We start from the raw sequence: 23615 nt of genomic DNA on the forward strand, positions 1-23615 counted from the left end.
TCGACGTGAACCAAGCTGCAATTTAACTCACTAATCTACGTTTCGGGAGAAAGTTTCCACACAAATGAAAGGTTGGAAATTTTGTCCTCAATTAATGTATTCTGAAACTTGGGTGAACAAGTATCACTGCCAAGCCCGTGCTAGTCTTAACACAGTCACTCACAATCCCTTTCACTCACGTTAGCAAGTTTATGGTGTTGCGTTTCCCGAAAACGTAATAGCTACAAAAATACATATTGTTTTTGGTTGGGAATGCTCGCCAAATATTAAGTCTGTCGGTACCAAATGCAGTTCACAGTTTTTAGCCACCGACCTGCTCAATACGCCACGCGGAATTTATGTCTTTTCTCGTCACAAAATTTACTTAAAAATTCCGAAATTTCTACCCACACATCGGAATAATTATGCCGTCACTTTACAACACTTTTGATAAGGGAAACACTGCTAGATCCGGCAACTTATCATTTCCATCGGAACTACTACTACACACGTCCGATCTCTTTCATGGCTAGGCTTCGACCCTCCTCTAGAATACTCTAAGTCTTCAATACCAGCAGAGAAAGGCTCGCGAAAAATATTGCTTTACCACTGGTCAGTTTACTCAACAGCCAATAGCAAAACAACATTCTCCCGCGTCAGTCTGCGCTTTTCATCATAACCAATCGCAAAATAGTAAACCTAACGACTGCACTTTTTACCGACGTATTTATCTAATATGCTGAAGTTTTGCTTAAGCATAAAGTTATTTACTCTTGTTATTTATACCTGAATTAACTTTCCCTTTACCATAAACTTACTTTACCAATCTATTCTACAAGAAATGGTTCAGATGGCTCTGAGCACTATGGGACTTAACTTCTTAGGTCATCAGTCCCCTGGAACTTAGAACTACTTAAACCCAACTAACCTAAGGACATCACACACATCCATGCCCGAGGCAGGATTCGAACCTGCGACCGTAGCGGTCGCGCAGTTCCAGACTGTAGCGCCTAGAACCGCTCGGCCACCTCGGCCGGCTCTATTCTACAAAAATCCCCTTTGTCCATATCCATACTTCTTCGAAATGTTCCCACACTAAATCCTACTACATAACTCGTTCAACTATTATCTTCATATTAACCTTAAATCACACTCACGCATCATTCATACTGCTAAACCCATTTATAACATTTTACCTACACAAAAAGACATAATAACACTTTATGAAAATACTAGAACAGTTTATGAAAAACATTCTATTACTTTAGTGCACTCTAGTGGGCACAATCGAAACTAAAATCACAGTCCCCCTATCCAATATTGTCCTCTATTGGCTGATCTCTGAGACACATCTCCCCCTTAACCGCCTCCAAGGCAGGATCGTTATACGGCGCTGCGCCTCAAACACCACGGCCTATCTTTCTTTTGAGCCTCGCCGGCACCGCCTGTAACATCTTCTGTGCTGAGTAGGTCGCCGTAAAAGACACTGTTTTCATTCGAAGTCTGTAGTGCCCGCTCTAACCTTCAGATTACCGGATAATTGGCTGTACACAACTGCAAACAGCCCTCTTTATCGAGGATATTACGAGATATTTCAATCTGTATGGCTTCTTTTATTACGCTATTCCAGAAACCGTTAACCCTCGTGATGACACAGGTGTCGTCGAATGCAATTTTATGTCCGTTTTCTAAATGATGTTCTGCTACCGACGATTAGTCTGGGTAGCGTTGTCGCGGACATTCCTTAATGTTCAGTCCGTCGCTGCAGTACCGTGCGCACGGTCTGACCGAGGTAATACTATCCGGACATATACGATATTTTGTAAACGCCATGAAAACTGACACCTGCACTTCATATTACAGGCCTCACGAACTGGGGTATTTTTGCTATAGGTGTGAAGCTCGATGTTGTGTATCTTCAGGCAACTGCTGTTCTTCCCTGTCTGAGACTACACTATCCACAGAAATCTAGAAAATGGTCGTAAAATTGTAATTGATGGCTCCTCTGTCTTCACTAAGGATAACGGTTTCTAACGTAATGTAATAAAAGAGGAGATCGAAATATTTAATAAAACCATCAATAAAGGAAGTTGTGTGCACAGTTGGACTGAGCACCAGTTACGTAACTCCCGGTACTACGGCTATAAGCGGACAAGGCCACAAATCACAACAGACAGTTACCACGTGACTAGTCGGCCGAGATTTCATAGATGTACAGCCGCTGGAAACACTACATCTGCTTTGTGGATCAGAACGACAGCTTCCATGGAATATAAAGAACTGAGCAAGTGCGACTATAACTCGCGCCCTGTGGGTACCGTACAGACTTAACTATGTGTGTAGACAGTTTACCCATTCTGGGAATCGAGAATCTCACCGAACTTTGCCTGCTGTTAATACCGATACTGGCAAGGTATAGGTTCTGGGAATTCCAAGACATTCTCGAATGTCTTAATTTTAAGTTAAAAATTTTTCTGTAATTTACTGCCGTAATTCCCGAGAAAGAGATGTTGTAAGTAGGCTGTTTAGGTTTTTATGTTGGTAACGCCACGTAGCGCTCTGCATGAAACTCTTTGACTGCGCTGTGTGCAGTCTGTGGGTGATTGGATTCATTGTTGGAATATTCGCTAGTGTAATGTTGGGCAGTTGGATGTGAGCAGCGCGTAGCGTTGGGCAGTTGGAGGTGAGCCGCCAGCAGTGGTGATGTGGAGAGAGAGATGCCAGAGTTTTGAGAGGTTACTATGAGCGGACGATCTGGACGTGTGTCCGTCAGAAAAAGGAAATTTGTTTCATTGGTTGTCACAAAATTATATATATATATATTCATTTCCAGACTGTAGCGCCTAGATTCATGAAAGGTATAAGTTATTGTTAGTCAGGACCATTCCTTTGTAGGGATTATTGAAAGTCAGATTGCGTTGCGCATAAGTATTGTGTGTCAGTTTACTGATGATCAGAGTAAGTCAAGAGAAAACTGTCTGAGTACGTTGAGATTTGCTCAGCTGTTTGAAAATCAAATGACGAACGAGTTTTTCCAGCACCGTCTTTCTTTACATTCAAAGGGGACGTGTCAAGGTCTTGACAGATGAAGAGAGATTCGGGTATCAAGCGACATAAATATTTTCCTATGATGTAATTACAAATTAACAATTGTCGCATTTTTTTTATTTACTTGTACTGTGAAACCTTGCTGCCTGTCAAATTTCTAGGTCAAGGGGATTGGTTCAAATGGCTCTGAGCACTATGGGATTTAACATCTGAGGTCATCAGTCCCCTAGAATTTAGAACTACTTAAACCTAACTAACCTAAGGACATCACACACATCCATGCCCGAGGCAGGATTCGAACCTGCGACCGCAGCGGTCGCGCGGTTGCGGACTGAAGCGCCTACAACCGCTCGGCCATCGCGGCCGGCTTCAAGGGATTACCCTACATATTTTCATGAGCCAGTTTCCGAGTATGAAGATAAGTGACAAATGGCCGTATCCTTTGATTTCCCTGACTTAGATACTTACGTTCTTTACACCGCCGAGGGACGGGAGACCTTAGTATGTGATACAAATTTCGGGTTGATACATCTACCCGTTCCTGAGAAAAGGGTTCTTAATAGCCGGAGAAACAGACAGACTGACAGACGACAAAATGATCCTATAACGGTTCCGTTTTTACCGTTTGAGGTACGGAAACCTCAAGATGAGGTCAAAAGTACCGAACATTTTACACGGCTGTTTGTCATGCGGGTCACTGAACCAAAACAAATGTGACAAATACTTCGTACTGGGGTTTGCCATAAATCATGAAAGACATTCTGTTACAGGGAAAGATGGATGGTTGAAAAGTCCATAATGCACGATTTTCAATTCAACAACCTGCCTTCGACGATTCTCTTTTTTTTTTTTTTTTTTTTTTTTTTTTTTTTCAGTTCGATGAGTCGGAGACGACCTGTTAGCTGTCCATACCGTTTCCCCTAGTTTCTAGTTTGGTCCTCCATATCTACTGCAAAGCTAACAGATGTGTTTCTGGATGCTCTGAAACCTCAGCTCTGGGCCATATGAGCCGACATTTTCTCTCTATTGCTATGCAATTTGGAGCTAACGCTGGTGGAAGACTAGAAGCGCGTGTTATAGGAAAGGACCGGCATTTCGAACTCAACTGGGAAGAAAACACCGCTTCCGCAGGCTCAAGTATCATGTTGGTGGTAGGTGTAAAAGCGGAGACCCTTTAGGGATCCGAGTGACTTAGCTTAGTGCGCCTTCCTTCTTCAAAGCGCCTCTTCATTCTCTCGCTCCTCCTTGTTCTCTGCTTGCGTGATCTTAAGTTTGATTGTAATATCATTCCACCGATGGCTTTTCATCTTTTTCCTATAGCTAGAACTATCCCGCACTGTTGTATATATATATATATATATATATATATATATATATATATATATATATATATATATACAGGGTGTTTCAAAAATGACCGGTATATTTGAAATGGCAATAAAAACTAAACGAGCAGCTATAGAAATACACCGTTTGTTGCAATATGCTTGGGACAACAGTACATTTTCAGGCAGACAAACTTTCGAAATTACAGTAGTTACAATTTTCAATAACAGATGGCGCTGCAAGTGATGTGAAAGATATAGAAGACAACGCAGTCTGTGGGTGCGCCATTCTGTACGTCGTCTTTCTGCTGTAAGCGTGTGCTGTTCACAACGTGCAAGTGTGCTGTAGGCAACATGGTTTATTCCTTAGAACAGAGGATTTTTCTGGTGTTGGAATTCCATCGCCTAGAACACAGTGTTGTTGCAACAAGACGAAGTTTTCAACGGAGGTTTAATGTAACCAAAGGACCGAAAAGCGATACAATAAAGGATCCGTTTGAAAAATTTCAACGGACTGGGAACGTGACGGATGAACGTGCTGGAAAGGTAGGGCGACAGCGTACGGCAACCACAGAGGGCAACGCGCAGCTAGTGCAGCAGGTGATCCAACAGCGGCCTCGGGTTTCCGTTCGCCGTGTTGCAGCTGCGGTCCAAATGACGCCAACGTCCATGTATCGTCTCATGCGCCAGAGTTTACACCTCTATCCATACAAAATTCAAATGCGGCAACCCCTCAGCGCCGCTACCATTGCTGCACGAGAGACATTCGCCAACGATATAGTGCACAGGATTGATGACGGCGATATGCATGTGGGCAGCATTTGGTTTACTGACGAAGCTTATTTTTACCTGGACGGCTTCGTCAATAAACAGAACTGGCGCATATGGGGAAGCGAAAAGCCCCATGTTGCAGTCCCATCGTCCCTGCATCCTCAAAAAGTACTGGTCTGGGCCGCCATTTCTTCCAAAGGAATCATTGGCCCATTTTTCAGATCCGAAACGATTACTGCATCACGCTATCTGGACATTCTTCGTGAATTTGTGGCGGTACAAACTGCCTTAGACGACACTGCGAACACCTCGTGGTTTATGCAAGATGGTGCCCGGCCACATCGCACGGCCGACGTCTTTAATTTCCTGAATGAATATTTCGATGATCGTGTGATTGCTTTGGGCTATCCGAAACATACAGGAGGCGGCGTGGATTGGCCTCCCTATTTGCCAGACATGAACCCCTGTGACTTCTTTCTGTGGGGACACTTGAAAGACCAGGTGTACCGCCAGAATCCAGAAACAATTGAACAGCTGAAGCAGTACATCTCATCTGCATGTGAAGCCATTCCGCCAGACACTTTGTCAAAGGTTTCGGGTAATTTCATTCAGAGACTACGCCATATTATTGCTACGCATGGTGGATATGTGGAAAACATCGTACTATAGAGTTTCCCAGACCGCAGCGCCATCTGTTGTTGAAAATTGTAACTACTGTAATTTCGAAAGTTTGTCTGTCTGAAAATGTACTGTTGTCCCAAGCATATTGCAACAAACGGTGTATTTCTATCGCTGCTCGTTTAGTTTGTATTGCCGTTTCAAATATACCGGTCATTTTTGAAACACCCTATATATAATTACAGAGCGTAGGGATTTTAAAAGAATAGGGGATTCCTGATTGAGTGGCTCCTCTAAAGCCACACATTTCTGTAGTCAATTCTAAGCGACGTTTGAAGGGCGACACGATTGTTCAGTGGAGAAACATGTGACTTGGAGAGACGAATCACGTTACAGCATATGACACTCCTATGGATGACTTTAAGTTTGGCGATTGCCTGGAGAACGTTACGCGTAATCGTGTGTTGCGTTAACGGTGAAGTACAAAGAAACTAACAATATTGGGGTGTGTTTTGTAGTTAGGGTGTGGTTCCCAAATTGTGCTTAAGAAAACGCTAAATACAGAAGTATATGAGTACATTTTGTAGAATTGTGTGCTGTGTACAGAAGAGGAACAATTCGGAGATGATGTCTGTTTGTATCAGCATGAGAATGCACCCTGTCACAGAGGATCCCTGAAATGGACTAGCCTGCTCATAGCCCTGATCTGAATCCAATGGAACACCTTTTGCATGAATAAGAACATCGTTCCGAACCGCACAGACCAATATCACAACCTTCCTTGGTTTCGACTGTAGAGGAAGAATGGGCTTTCATTGCTTCACAGACATTCGCCCACTTCATTGAAAGTGTCCGCAGTAGCGTTCAAGTCGTCGTAGAGACGAGTGGTGGACTCATCCCAGCTTATGTCCACAAACAGACGTCCAGATACTTCTGATGAAGTAGTCTTTATACTAGGCTCCAGACAATGGTTTTTCTGTTGGAAATTATGTGAATTTGCGTGGCACGAATGTGTTTGTACTCTCTCATTCGGCCTTTTAGTTATGAAGGTACTGTAAATGGCGAGAATTATCTAACAGTTCTTGCTAATTTCCTCTTCCATTCGCGCAATGTACAGCAATGGAAAAAGTTTTATTGTCAACAAGATGGCTTTCATAGCGATGTGCGAATATAGCCAGAAGAAAAAGTACCAGGGCAGTGGCTAGGATGCACAGTGTTTCCCTCACATGCTCGAGAGTTTACCTTCGGGTTTTCCTTATAAAAAACTAAACTCCTCCCGCACAGACCATGAAGCACCAAAAGATACCGACTGGCCGCCGTGTCGTCTTTAGTCAGCCCACAGGCGTCACCGGATGCGGATATGGAGGGGCATGTGGTCAGCACATCGCTCTCCCGGCCGTATGTCAGTTTCCGAAACCGGAGCCGCTATTTCTCAGTCAAGTAGCTCCTCAGTTTGCCTCACAAGGGCTGAGTGCACCCCGTTTGCCAACAGCGCTCGGCAGACTGGATGGTCACCCATCCAAGTGCTAGCCCAGCCCGACAGCGCTTAACTTCGGTGCTCTGACGGGAACCGGTGTTACCACTGCGGATTTTCCTTATAAGGCTCAGTAAGTAAAGAAGACACGTAATTTGAGCACACTTTGGGATGAGATTCAAGCGGCGAGCGCAGGGATCAAACTACTGGACAATTCGTTGCGAGTCACAGAAGCTGCAGTCACTCTTCAACAGTGGCGTGTCGGCGCTGACGGCTAGCAATGAGAACATGTCGTTTAATTTTCATTTGGAAGACTTAGTTTAATAACCACAGCACACTTGCAGCAAGGAAACTACGATACTGGCCATTAAAATTGCTACACCACGAAGATGACGTGCTACAGACGCGAAATTTAACCGACAAGAAGAAGACGACGTGATATGCAGATGATTAGCTTTTCAAAGCATTCACACAAGGTTGGCGCCGGTGGCGACACCTACAACGTGCTGACATGAGGATAGTTTCCAACCGATATCTCATACATAAACAGCAGTTGACCGGCGTTGCCTGGTGAAACGTTGTTGTGATGCCTCGTATAAGGAGGAGAAGTGCGTACCATTACGTATCCGACTTTGATAAAGGTCGGATTGTAGCCTATCGCGATTGCGGTTTATCGCATTGCGACATTACTGCTCGCTTTGTTCGATATCCAATGACTGTTACCAGAATAATGAATCGGTGCCTTCAGGAGGGTAATACGGAACGCCGTGCGGATCCCAACGGCCTCGTATCACTAACAGTCGAGATGACAGGCATCTTATCCGTATGACTATGACGGATCGTGCAGCCACGTCTCGATCCCTGAATCAGCAGATGTGGAATGTTTGCAAGACAACAACCATCTGCACGAACAGTTCGACGACGTTTGCAGCAGCATGGACAATCAGCTCGCAGACCATGGCTGTGGATACCTTTGACGCTGCATCACAGATAGGAGCGCCTGCGATGGTGTACTCAGCGACGAACCTGGGTGCACGAATGGCAAAACGTCATTTTTTCGGATGAATACAGGTTCTGTTTACAGCATCATGATGGTCGCATCGCTGTTTGGCGACATCGCGGTGAACGCACATTGGAAGCGTGTATTCGTCATCGCCATACTGGCGTATCACCCGGCGTGATGATATGGGTTACACGTCTCGGTCACCTCTTGTTAGCATTGACGGCACTTTGAACAGTGGGCGTTACATTTCAGATGTGTTACGACCCGTGGCTCTAGCAAAACCCTACGTTTCAGCAGGATAAAGCACGACCGCATGTTGCAGGTCCTGTACAGGCATTTCTGGATACAGAAAATATTCGACTGCTGCCCTGGCCAGCACATTCTCCAGATCTCTCACCAACTGAAAACGTCTGGTCAATGGTGGCCGAGCAACTGGCTCGTCACAATACGCCAGTCACTACTCTTGATGAACTGTGGTATCGTGTTGAAGCTGCATGGGCAGCTGCATCTGTACACGCCGTCCAACCTCTGTTTGACTCAATGCCCAGGAGTACCAAGGCCGTTATTACGGCCAGAGGTGGTTGTTCTGGGTACTGATTTCTCAGGACCTATGCACCAAAATTGCCTGAAAATGCAATCACACATCAGTTCTAGTATAATATATTTGTCCAATGAATACCCGTTTATCATCATTTCTTCTTGGTGTAGCAGTTTAAATGGCCAGTAGTGTACCTTTTCTGTGGCAGTTCGAAGTGTGATTGCATGTTTTGGTGCAGTTATCACTGCAAGTGTCAGGAAAATGGGGATTTCAAGAAGAGCTTGGTAGTTTAGGCTGGCATTGGTTCCTTTGGAGAATGGCTGTCGTCTGCCGAACAGAGGGAGTTGGCGCATGGTTAGCACACTGGATTCGCATTCGGGAGGACGACGGTTCAATGACGCTCAGACCATCCTGATTTAGGTTTTTCGTGATTTCCCGAAATCGCTTCAGGCAAATGCCATGATGGTTCCTTCGAAAGGGCACGGCCGACTTCCTTCCCCATCCTTCCCTAATCTAACGAGACCGATGACCTCGCAGTTTGGTCTTCTCCCCCAGATAATCCAATCCAACCCTCCTCTGGCGAGACTGGGGTGATCGTGTGGCAGGTGCGGCGCCGCTGACAGACAGACAAGACAGACGGACAGTGGGCGCCTGTGTGGCTGCAGGGAGTCGCCCCCGGTCTGCGGCCGCGCGGACGCTGCGCGTGACCTCGGCCACGCCTAATTAGTTTCAGCCACCGTGCGTCTGCTAATGAGAAGGGATGGGGAGGGGAGGGGAGGAGCGGCGGGTGATAAGTCCTCAGCACGGGCTCCTGCTTTGTGGGTTGCGCGGCGCAGCCGGGTGCACGGAACACATTCAGTGCTCGACAGTTCCTGTCACCCACTGACACTCATTTACTTATTAATAGCTAAGGAACCCATCGCTGTCTGGCTACTCATTTATTTCCATCTTCAATTGCAAACGAAAAAGAAAATTAGCTGCGTTTGCAATTCATTCTCATATATTCGTGAAAAAAAGGATAAAAGCATAAAAATTATGAAGCAGTCAAAGGAATACGCATATACATATACAAATCTGTAAAAACACTATCCAACTTACGACAAGTGATATGCAAAATACACATTCACTGTCATGTTTGTTTAACTCAGAACTTGATTATAAACAGTATTTTTAGTCTATTCTAAGTCAATTATGTCCTCAGACTTTACTCTCTCTCTCTCTCTCTCTTTCGTCCACCCACCCCCACCTTCTCCCTTGTTCGCTCCATTGCATCCCAATTACTCGTTCCTGCTCTCTCCCTACCACATTCTCCCTCCACCTCTTCAGCTCCCTCCCATATCTTTCCATCCCCCACCCCTCCCTCTTCTCTCTGTATCTCCCTTCTTCTCCCCCTCTACGTCTCCCCCTTCCTCACTATTTTTTACCTCACCTTTACCTCTGTCTATGCCTCCCTCCCCAACCGCCCTCTGTCTATATCTCTCCTCCTCCTCCTCCTCTGTCTCCTTCTCCCTCATCCACTCTCTCTACACCTCCCCCCCTTCCTCTCTATATCTCCCACCTACCTCTTCCTTTACATCTCCCCCTCTGTGTATCTCCCTCCGCTACCCCATATCTCTGTCTCTTTCACATTCGTAATACAATGTCAGTGGTTCTTTCCAAATAATCAGTGATACATGTACTAACTTTGGTTTTAAACATATGCATGCACCACATACACTGCACATATAGATGCCTAAACCTATGCTGTTTCATAAAAATAATCGAAAAAAAATTTAAATATTTGCCCTATTCTAACTTCCCAATTCTATACTACTGGCCATTAAAATTGCTACACCAAGAAGAAACGCAGATGATAAACGGGTATCCAATGGACAAATATACCAGAACTGGCATGTGATTACATTTGAACGCAATTTGGGTGCATAGATCCTGAGAAATCAGTACCCAAAACAACCACCTCTGGCCGTAATAACGGCCTTGATACGCTTGGGCATTGACTCAAACAGAGCTTGGATGGCGTGTACAGGTACAGCTGCCCATGCAGCTTCCACACGATACAACAGTTCATCAAGAGTAGTGACTGGCGTATTGTGACGAGCCAGTTGCTCGGCCACCATTGACCAGACGTTTTCAATTGGTGAGAGATCTGGAGAATGTGCTGGCCAGGGCAGCAGTCGAACATTTTCTGTATCCAGAAAGGCCCGTACATGACCTGAAACATGCGGTCGTGCATTATCCTGCTTAAATGAAGGGTTTCGCAGGGATCGAATTAAGGGTAGAGCCACTAGTCTTAACACATCTCAAATGTAACGTCCTCTGTTCAAAGTGCCGTCAATGCGAACAGGATGTGGCCGAGACGTGTAACCGATGGCACCCCATACCATCACGCCGGATGCTACGCCAGTATGGCGATGACGACTACACGCTTCCAATGTGCGTTCACCGCGATGTCGCAAACACTGATGTGACCATCACGATGCTGTAAACAGAACCTGGATTCATCCGAAAAAATGACGTTTTGCCATTCGTGCACCCAGGTTCGTCGCTGAGTACACCACCGCAGGCGCTCCTGTCTGTGATGCAGCGTCAAGGGTAACCGCAGCCACGGTCTCCGAGCTGATAGTCCACGCTGCTGCAAACGTCGTCGAACTGTTCGTGCAGATGGTTGTTGTCTTGCAAAAGTCCCCATCTGTCGACCCATGGATCGAGACGTGGCTGCACGATCCGTTACAGCCATGCGGATAAGATGCCTGTCATCTCGACTGCTAGTGACACGAGACCGTTGGGATCCAGCACGGCGTTCCGTATTACCCTCTTGAACCCACCGATTCTATATTCTGGTAACAGTCATTGGATCTCGACCAAAGTGAGCAGTAATGTCGCGATACGATAAACCGCAATCGCGATAAGCAATAATCCGACTTTTCTGATAGGAAACGTGATGGTACGCATTTCTTCTCCTTACACGAGGCATCACAACGTTTCACCAGGCAACGCCGGTGAACTGCTGTTTGGTTGGAAACTTTCCTCATGTCAGCACGCTGTAGGTGTCGCCACCGGCGCCAACCTTGTGTGAATGGTCTGAAAAGCTAATCATTTGCATATCACAGCGTCTTCTTACTGTCGGTTAAATTTCGCGTCTGTAGCACGTCATCTTCGTGGTGTAGCAATTTTAATGACCAGAAGTGTATTTATCTGTCCCCTTTATTCCTTCCTTCATTGCACTTTGTAGCCACATCCTCACAGCCTGTCCCTCTTGCACATGCCTCCTGACAGCTGTCCTCCTTCCGCTTCTACCTGCCTCCTCACGCCCCCCCCCCCCCCTTCACCTCACACTCACCCGATCAGGACGGTTGTCCTTCTTACTACCACAGTATTTCTTCCCAGAAAATAATATTGCAACAAGTTTGGTTGAAATCGATCTGTCGGTTTAGGAGGAGCTTTTTACACACGGCTTCGCCCATGCGCGCACATGGCGCGTATTTCACACATATTTGTACATACTCGTATACTTCATCTGTATCTGTAGCGAATTTTTTCCGCAGTTTCGTTTTCACGCAGCTCAGTGTTTATGCCTTCGTATCTCCTGAACTTTGTGTCGTACAGTGACATAATTTTGTAGATACATTCAGTGGCAAGTATGGACATAGTCTGCGAAATGCTTCACGGCTGCATCTAGTAAAAAAGAAGTAACACATTAAAACGCTATGCCTGATTGCGGCAATTTCACTGGATGAACACCGAAAGGGATAAACTTTCTTTCCTTTCATCATTTGTGGGGATTGATAGCGAGAACAAGTTTCGTAAAGGTTTGAAATTATGTGTACAGTTCGTTGCAAGTCAGCAAGTGCTCACATTCTCAAATACTGGATAACTAAAGTATGGCTATTTGCTTCTGAAGAGTTACACTGCGTTTTCACCACCTCTTTGATTAGTAGGTGATTCTTACCCCATAGCGATTCCTTCCATATAGTAAGTGATATGTGTATCAAGTTTGGCTGAAATTAGTACAGTGGTTTAGGAGGTGGTGTGGAACATATAGACATGCATCAATTTTTTATAATATATATATATATATATATATATATATATATATATATATATATATATATATATATATATATATGAATTTATTTATTCTATTATTAACTTTCGGATGTCAGCAGGAAGGCTAAGAGACGCAGCAGTGATGGAGCAGAGAGTGAAAAGAACTGTCCTAAGCTGTTTGTCATGGCAGGCAACACCTGGAGGGTGGAGCTCCAGCCGAAGTTGTGAGTGCCGCCCGGGGTCAGTCTGGCGGTAGCGGCCCGGCCTGTTCTCACGTGAGGGAGTGAGGAGCAGGACAAGGGAAACGTTTTGTGCTTTAAGCTGTCAAGACAAGAAAGTGCTTAAAACACGCTCAGGCGAACTGATGAAGTATCTTTTTCTCGTGTCTTTGTTCCGCATCCGTGCAGTGTCGAAAGGTTATTAACAGATGTGATAGGATTCTTGAAGTTCCGCAATAAGTGGCCAAAAGACTAAGACCTCACAGTTCTGTGCCACCCAGGTTATACGGTCTTCCGAAGATCCATAAAAAAGAGGTTCCGCTACGGCCGATCGTCAGTAATATTGACGCCCCCACGTATGATGTGGCGATACACCTCGCCTCTCTACTGAGACCTTTTGTGGGGAAGTGCGTGCACCATGTTCGCAACTCGGCTGACTTTATCGACAGACTGAAGTCACTTCAACTCAGTGAAACTGATTTACTAGTCACCTGTGATGTCATCTCACTTTTCACTAAGGTTCCTCTTATGGATTCTTTGTCGCTCATTAGCAATAAGTTCACGACCGACATAACAGCGCTTTTTCGTCACGTCCTTTCCTCAACCTACTTTTTATTTAACAACGAATATTTTGAGCAGACTGACGGTGTTGCCATGGGCAGTCCTCTCTCGCCTCTGGTAGCAAACTTTTTTATGGAAGACTTTGAGGAAAGGGCACTACACTCGGCAGAACTTAAACCGGAAGTTTTCTGGCGATATGTAGATGACACTTTTGAAGTGTGGCCCCATGGTGAAAAAGAACCGTCACAGCTCTTGCAACATCTGAATGCAATCCACAAGAATATTCAGTATACGATGGATATAGAGAAGGATGGTTGCCTGACGTTTTTGGACGTCTTGGTTACTAAGAGAGTGGATGGGTCATTAGGGCATTCTGTGTACCGTAAGCCCACACATACGGACATTTACCTGCAAGCGTCGAGTTGTCATCATCCTGCACAAACTACCGGCGTCAGTGCACCGGGCACATGTTGTATCTGAGGGAGACAGCCTTACAAAGGAGCTGGAACATTTAGAGTCGGTGCTCAGAGGTAATAGTTACTCTCCACAACAGATTAGAACAGCGCTAAGAAGGAAGAAACGTGACCACCTACAAAATCAAGAAGATAAGGAGCTATTCAAGCCCAGGGCGTTCCTTCCATACGTCGGCAACCTTTCGTCTAAAATAGGCAGGAACCTAAGGAAACATCAAGTTAAATTGATCTTCCGGCCACCGGCGAAGATTAGTGCCCTTTTCGGTTTAGTAAACGACGATCTGGATCTGCGGAAGGCCGGGATCTAGATAATTCCTTGCCAATGTGGCTAAGCTTACGTCCGTCAGACGACACGCACAGTACAAGAAAGGTGCGTTGAACACGAACGCCACACTCACCTTTCGCAGCTCAGTAAGTCGGCTGTAACTGAGCACTGTATTACCACAGGACACGCTATGGATTTTTCTGCCACGAAGATCTTGGTCCCAGGAAAAACTTCGTGATGGCGGTTTTTAACTGGACAAGGCTTGGGACCCGGTGATCTCTCTAATTTCTTCTGAGAGAAGACATTTTATTCATAATTACACGTCTGGCGACATCTGACGTCCGTTTTTAGCGACGCGGGCGCGCATTCCGACAGAGGACGGACATATAGTTTTCACCTTTACGCATGCGCCTGCGCGCCACAGATAGAACAGGAGTTCCAGAGGGCGCGGATTTCAGTACAGGACGCTCCTGTGACGGAGGCCAATGCACCTGCGTTTTTGCGCCAATTTTTTGCTTCTTAAGGTGACTTCAGGAATTTGCAGCCTCCAGTGACGGACACTCACCTGAAGATGGCTGGACGATTGCCAGCCGAAATATCGTGGCAAGAAGTCAACATGATCCGGCTGCAATCCCGAAATCTCACCGAACAGATATGATAGGGTTAATACGAGGGACGTTCAGAAAGTAAGCTCCGATCGGTCGCGAAATGGAAACGACTATGAAAATCCGATAAAGCTTTGCACAGATGTGTTGGGTAGTGTCTCTAGTATAACCCCAGTTAGCATCACGTCGCTCTTCTCATTTCTGAGCTCGCAGTGAGTGCGTAAAGATGTCTAGAAAATAGTGTCTGCCGCCAAGTACGAGGGCCTGGTGAGAAATTTCGCCTGAAGCTATGCAGCTAACATTACATAACTGTCGTGCTGTTTCGTCTTCACGACAATTCTCAGCCGCATTCTGCAGGGGCAATGAAGATGCTCCTGCATCGTTTTCAAATGGAAATGTTAGATTACCCACAATACGGTCCGCAATTGTCTCCCCCTGACTTTCATCTCTGGTCACATGAACCGCTGTCTTTGAAGACAACATTTTGACACAGACAACGAGGTGTAGGCCAGCGTGGAGAATTGGCGGAAAGCACTGGCGGCTGCTTTCTATGATGAGGCTATTGAAAAGTTGGTACAACGCTATGACAAAAGTCTAAGTCAGAACGGCGACTACGTAGAGAAGTAGCTGAAAGGTGTAGCTAATTGTTACAAGTAAAACATTTCTGATGTTCACTGTGGTTTCAATTTGGCAATCAATCGGAGCTTACTTTCTGAACAGGCCTCGTATTTACCGGGTGGCCGGATGCTCCTGCCGTCACCATCCCTTCCCCCCCATACGTATACTGCAAGTGTCTCCGTGAAGATATTCACCTAGTCAGATGTGGAAAACCGCCTGAAAACCACATCCAGACTGACCGGCGAACGGACCCTCGTCGTTAATCCGCCGGCGCAACTCCCGGTCGCGGAAGCGGCGCTTTAACACGCACGGCTATTCGGGCAGGTAGTGAAGTGCACAACTTAAAATAAAACGATTTCGATAAACGAGGGATTGAATGGTTTGAATGAGGAACAAGTTTAGTGTCGAAACCCATGTCTGGAAACGTCTTCTAGGTGCACATTAATCTGAGCCTTAGGTAGTCTGCAGTCAGGCACCGATTCCATTTGTGTTGTGCCATTAGCATCTTTGCAGATTTTGTTGTACAGTAAATTAGTCGCAGCTCTTGGTATTTGCCGTGGTCTCTTACCTAGTTTACTGTTAGTATACTGTCTACTTGTACAATGGTTCAGAACATTTTCTTTTTCTTTCTCCTCACTTGTTAGCAATGGAAGGCTACTACTCTACAACTGTTACGGCGGTTATGATTTCCTTACTTGGTTCAGGAAACTGAATTAACCTCTCAGCTGAAGTCCTCTACGCTCGAAATTATTCACATCACAGAGCATCATCTAATAGCCGGTCCGGACGATTCCACGGTCTTAGGTCCTCTTAAACAGTAGAAGGCCTCACTCATAAGGCGCGGCCCAGACGGAGGTACAGTACGTATCCTGCATTTAGTGGACGAAAATAGCAGAATTAATGTGTGACGCTTGGCACTAGCGGAATGCGTGAGTCGTGCTCGTGTATCAACGCTACATCGTTAATAATTGCTGTACATCAAAGAATGCGCAAATGCTTACGCCGAAGGACATACGCGTGCATTTCAATGGATGGACGTCACTTTGAGTACGTCCTAGGAACAAGTGACATGAACGGGCGTCACGTTGAGCCCCTATTATGAAAAAGTGTTGCGATTTCACGAAGTATGAGTTTCCGGAGCCACATGTATTGGACTTCGATCAGAACTCCACAGCACCAAATAATCGACACTTAACACGTTGTGCTAGTGCATATCACTAACAATAATGATGTAATGTGTCGGCCTTGATGGTTGGTTCCCGTTGCGAGCAGGCCGGCTCACACAAGAAACAATGAAATTGTTCACTGGAGTTCAGTAAAGGGCTGACGAACATTTTTATTTTTTTGTCTCTGAATACTTGTAAGTACCCAAATATATCTAGGCCAATTTAAATATGTGATGAGCCCAAACGAATGTGAGGACATGGCAGAAAATGTAGACTGTCATAGCTGAAAATTTCGGTGACATTCTGGAGAAACTCACTGCCCTTACCATTACCTTAAAATTTTCGCAAGTGTGGCGGTCTTCACATAAAACTGCGAAATAGCAGCCGTTAGTTTGAATCTAGGAAAGGAGACTGAAGATACCCCCCTCACCTACACCAATGAGACGGACGAGCTTGTAGTGTTGGTTTACCTCTCTAGTTATCTGTGATTATGTCATCATTTATTCTCATTTATAATTAGCGTACAAGTTTAACGTACGGTGTGCAAAACTACGGGTTATAGCGAACAAATTGCAATCTCCAGTCTCTACGCTCTGACATAAAATGTCATTCCTGTGTAAGCCACTGTCCCTACCTGCATGTAAAATTATTATTTTGAGCACAACGATAGGTTTTTTAGAACAATATCGCCACTCAAGACCTATTAATATATACTTAGATTATTGGAACGGATACCACTGAAATTATTATACCACCTATGGGGAAGATATTACATAACTGTTCTACGTATTTAAGCAGGTCATTCCGCTCCAAACTTGCACACAGAACAGAACAATAGTTCCAACATTCAAAACTGAGGAAACTGAATAGCAACAGACAAAATAATACAATACAGTCATTACGATTTGTGTGACTTATCGCGTAATCGAAATTTAGCTGATTTCTTTTAGTACTCATGTGAATAACTTCACACTTCTCTTATTCAGGGTCAATTGCCACTTTTCGCACTATACAGATATCTTATCTAAATCATTTTGCAATTCGTTTTGATCATCTGATGACTTTACAAGACGGTAAATAACAGCATCATCTGCAAACAATCTAATAGGGCTACTCAGATAGTCTCCTATGTCGTTAATATAGATCAGGAACAATAGAGGGCCTATAACACTTCCTTCAGGAAACACCAGACATTACTTCTGTTTTACTCGATGACTTTCCGTCTATTACTACGAACTGTGACATTTCTGACAGGAAATCACGTATCCAGTCGAACAACTGACATGATATTCCATAGGCACGCAGTTTGGTTAGAAGACGCTTGTGAAGAACGGTGTCGAAAGCCTTCTGGAAATCTAAAAATATGGAATCAATTTGACATCCCCTGTCGATAGTACTCATTACATCATGAGTATAAAGAGCTAGTTGTGTTTCACAAGAACGATATTTTCTGAATCCGTGCTGACTATGTGTCAATAAATCGTTTTCTTCCAAGCACTTCATGATGTTCGAATACAGTATATAATATATTCCAAAACCCTACTTCAAATATGGGCCTGTAATTTAGCGTATTACTCCTATTTCCTTTTTTGGGTATTGGTGTGACTTGAGCAGTTTTCCAGTCTTTAGGTACGGATCTTTCTGTGAGCGAGCGGTTGTATATAATTGCTAAATATGGAGCTATTTTATCAGCATACTCAGAGAGGAACCTGACTGGTATACAATCTGGATCGGAGGCCTTGTCTTTATTAAGTGATTTAAGCTGCTTTGCCACACCGAGGATATCTACTATGTTTCTCATCTTGGCAGTTGTTCTTGATTGGAATTCAGGAATATTTAGTGTCATCGAGGAATCTTATTTGTCAATACGTTTTGCACACCATTGTATTGTCAGGTTCAAATGATAATGAGGGTTGCACTGCGCAGTATCTATTGCATTTCTCACTTTGACAACTACAGCAACTGTACACAATCGGAATGTCGGTGGCTACGTGACCTCTCGACAAAACAAGTTGTCTTAGATAGGTTTTTCGTATGTTCCTGTCTCTTTTTGTAACAAACAATTAGAATGACCCAGTGTTACACAGTATTAACATTTCTTCCGTATTTTATAATTAAATGTTACGTACAGAAAGAAGTCGCAAGAGTAATGAACAGACGGTTCTACTATTATATCAACTGTTATGTTAACATTATGTTATTTTGAGAAAACTTTGTCCGTACTGGCTACTGGTAAGTTACAGTGAAACAGTTCTGAAAAAACAAACAGGGTGAATTTTTCCTTGCGGCAGCTGTCCTGAAGTGTGGTACTAGTTTTTTTTTTTTACCGAGGCAGAAGGGGTCGTACGAGCGGAGACAGGAGATAAGGGCGTTCTCTGAACCTACCGGAGGAGGAAAAAGCTTCCATCCGCACTTCTTTGTGTGATAAGCTGGAAGACAGACGTCCTGCCGTCAGCTCTGGTTCTTTGTTAGCATCAGCACCTGGTCGGGGTGAAAACGTTTTCGCAGAACGAACGAATGCTTGCCCACAACCATATGTTACCGTTATGTTGGCTGTAAGCATGCCACTGCCCTTTGGTGTGTACCAGTAACCGATTCACCCTACATTCTTCAAAGAATCAAACTCGTAGATATAAAACAACTCAAAACGTGTGAGTTTCTTTCGCTCCATTTTCATAGAAGCCAGTTTTTCACGAATCGCGTTGTCTATGACATCATTCCTCTTGAACTATGTGCCGTGCAATGATATAATTTTGCAGGTACATTCGGTGGTATATGTGAATGCTCTCTGCAAGCCGGCCGGGGTGGCCGAGCGGTTCTAGGCGCTACAGTCTGGAACCGCGTGACCGCTACGGTCGCAGGTTCGAATCCTGCCTCAGGCATGGATGCGTGTGATGTCCTTAGGTTAGTTAAAGTATTTCTAAGTTCAAGGGACTGATGACCTCAGCAGTTAAGTCGCATAGTGCTCAGAGCCATTTGAACCATTTGCTCTCTGCAAAACCGTTGAGAGTAAAATTAGTAGTAAAGAAGTAATAAATCAAAACATCATGGCTGAATGCTGAGTTTTACTGCACGAAGAGAGAAAATGTAGTAAGTGATTAACTTATCGTCTTTCTTTTTTGGGTGGAGAGACGGCAGAGAAAAAGTTTCGAAAATGATTTAAATGTGTAAAATTTGTTGGAAGACGCAAAGTCCTCTCATCTTCAAATACTGGATGAGTATAGTCTGGGTCATTTGCGCTTCCTCATGACATATGCACAGTTTCTAGCACTTGACTTGAAGATTGTAGCTCTTAATGACTGTACTATGACAGCATTTTAAATTTTTAGAATTGGTCAATAAATATATGAAATACTAAAAATAAAATTTTTGTTGCCCCTGTAAGCCGTTAGATAGGCAAGTCGTGAGTAAGGCTGTGTGACTGGGCGGGGGTGACCGGTTTAGGCGTTTCAGTAGCACACATTTACCTGTACAACCGCGTCACATTTAGAGTACACCACTCTACCGTTTTGGTCTACCGACTACACAACGCAGCAGGTGGAGTACCATGTCTTCCACAATAACAGCATCCTGAGGAGGTATTAAGATGTGTGAGTGAGAATGCCCGGAAATGGGAGTTTTTTAATGTGTTTGAAGACAATGAATGCGCGCTTAGTGTGGGTGCTGTTGTTGTGATATTTAGTCCGAAGACTGGTTTGATGCACCTCTCCATGCTACTCCATCCTGCGCAAGCCTCTTCATTTCCCAGTAACTGCTGCAACTTACATCCTTATGAATCTGCTTACTGAATTCATCTCGTGGTCTCCCTCAACGATTTTTATCCATCAGACTTCCCTCCATTGCTAAGCTGGTGATCCCTTCAAGTCTCAGAACGTGTGCTACCAACCGATTCCTTCTTCTAGTCAGGGTGCGCCACGAATTTCTTTTCTGGCCAGTTCTATTCAGTACCTCCTCATTAGTTACGCGACCTAGTCATTTAATCTTCAGCATTTTTCTGTAGCATCACATTTCAAAAAGCTTCTATTCTCTTCTTGTCCACAGAGTTTATCGGCTATTTTTCGCATCGATACGTGGGTACACTGAGCATAAATACTTTCAGGTAAGACTTCCTGACATAAATAAATACTTAATATTAACAAATTTCTGTTCTTCAGGAATTCTTTTCTTGTCATTTCCAGTCTACATTTTATATTCTCTCTACTTCGACCATCACAAGCTATTCTGCTGCCCAAATAACAAAACTCATATATTATATTCAGTGTCTCGTTTTTTAATCTAATTCCCTCGGCATCATCTGATATTAATCGACTACATTCCATTATCCTTGTTTTGGTTTTGTTGACGTTCATCTTATATTCTCCTTCCAAGACACTGTCCATTCCGTTTAACTGCTCTTCCAAGTCCTCTGCTGTCTCTGACATAACTACAACGTTATCTGCAAAACTCAAAGTTTTCATTTCTTCCACCTGTACTTTAATTCCTACTCCAAATTTTCCCTTTACTGCTAGCTTAGTATACAGACAGTAAGATGGGGGAAGGGCTACAACCCTGTCTCAGTCCCTTCTCAACCACTGCTTCTATTTCATGCCAACAGACTCTTACAACTGACTATTTCCAGTTCAATTCATAAATAACATTTCGCGCTCTGTATTTTATCGCTGCTACCTTCACAGTTGCAAAGAGACTCTTCAAGTCAACATTGTCAAAAGCTTTTTCTAAGTCTACAAATGCTATAAACGTATGTTTGCCTTTCCTTAACCTATCTTCTAAGATAAGGAGCAGAGTCATTATGTTCCCTGAGCTTGGATCCTACTAGTTTTTCCGTTCTTCTGTTAAGAATACATGTTAGTACTTTGCATCCATGACTTATTAAAGTACTAGTTCGGTAATATTCACACCTTTCAGCAACTGCTTTCTTTGGAATTCTAATTATTACATTCTTCTTGAGGCATGAGGATACTTTGCCTGTCTACATATCTTGCACACCAGATGGAAAAGTTTTGTCATAGGTGACTCTCCCAAGGCTATCAGCAGAGCTGATGGAATGTCGTCTACTCCAGGGGCCTTGTATCGATTTCGGTCTTTCACTGCTATATCAAATTGTTCACGCAGTATCATATCTCCCATCTCATCATCTACACCGCCTTCCGCAGCGTGGGTAGAGCACAGAAATACGCGTTTGCTCGGCGATCTCAGAAGAAGGGGGGAATTGGGAGAGATTGCTGCGGATGTTACTTTTGAACTGTTCGTTGTAGAAACAGTTTCTGTCAAAAGTAGAGTTTGCAATACAATTTGTCATAGCAGAAGGAAGAATAATGGGCTGGAAGTTAAATAACTTTAAAAAGCAACCTTTGACCTGGACAGGTTTACTAACCAGGCATAATTGTTGCAGAAATTTCGTGAAGAGTCAATTTAATTTTGGAGCCATCTAATTTGCATATGACGATATTTATTCCCACACTTGTATTACGTGGGTGGAAGTGTCACATGTAGCTGGTTGCACTACATGGACTATTATCTTAAGGTGTGAACTAAAAAACTGACAAGTGCGATTTGATTCTCGCTCTGGGGGTTCCGTACTAACTGCGTATATAGACAGTTCATCTATAGGTTTAGATGAGAAAGTTTGCGAGCATCAGAATAAGTGTCAAAAATGACCATATCTTTTGGTTGCCTTGACTTAGAAGCTTACGTGTCTTTCATTGCCAAGGCGCCGCAGACTTTAGCATTTGACAAATTTCAGCTTGAAATCATTGCAATTCCTGAGACAAAGGGATCTTAACAAACGGACAACAAATGGAAAATAATTCTGTGATGCGATTGCAAATTAACTATTTTCGGATTTATTCCTTTACTTGTACTATGAAACCTTTCTTCTTGCAAAATATCACGTGTCGTGATCAACGGGAATTACACTATATGTTTTGAAGAGTCAGTTTTCAGGTATCAAAATATATAAACTGTCGGTCTTCTGACTGCTCTGACTTAGAAATCTAACTTCCTTATACTACCAAGGAACCGTAAATCTTAAATGTCAAGTTGATACGTCCACCCATGTCTGACAAAAAGGGGTATTTACAGACGGACAGCAAAGTGATCTTATAATAGTTCCGTTTTTACCGATTGAGGCACACAAAAACTAGTATTTATAGTAAATTTCAGGGTTTTTTTTTTTTTGTAGGTCAGTCCTGTTGGTTATATCGAAGCGAAGCAACAATACTTCTGTGTGCAACAAAATCATTCCACTCGGTGACAATTACTCAATACTCCAAATTTAGTCTGATGTGCCTTAAGCAGAAAATCCCAGTCAAAAACTTAAACTACATATAATAAAGTTTGAATAGAACTGAAGTAGATACTTCCTGTGAGTTTGTATGGGCAGAGGTCACTGTTGGCAACCGGAATATAATAATGGGATCCTTTTACCGACCTCCCAATTCAGATGATACAGTTGCTGAAAGGTTCAAAGAAAACTTGTGTTTGATTTCAAACACGTACCCGACCCATACGATAATAGTTGGTGGTGACTTTAATATGCCGCGCGGGGTTAGCCGATCGGTCTAGTCATGGACTGTGCGGCTGGTCCCGACGGAGGTTCGAGTCCTCCCTCGGGCATGGGTGTGTGTGTGTTTGTCCTTAGGTTAATTTAGGTTAAGTGGTATGTAAGCTTAGGGACTGATGACCTTAGCAGTTAAGTCTCATAAGATTTCACACACATCTGAACATTTTTTACTTTAATGTACCTTCGATATGCTGGCGAAAATACATGTTTAATTCCGGAAGTACGCATAAAATATCATAGGAAACTGTGCTAAACGTATACTCTGAAAATTCTTTCGAGCAGTTAGTTCATGAGCCCACGCGAATAGTAAACGGTTGTGAAAACACACTTGACGCAGCCGGCCG

The sequence above is a fragment of the Schistocerca serialis genome, chromosome 5, assembly GCF_023864345.2.
Source record: "Schistocerca serialis cubense isolate TAMUIC-IGC-003099 chromosome 5, iqSchSeri2.2, whole genome shotgun sequence".
NCBI classification, from domain to species: Eukaryota; Metazoa; Arthropoda; class Insecta; order Orthoptera; family Acrididae; genus Schistocerca; species Schistocerca serialis.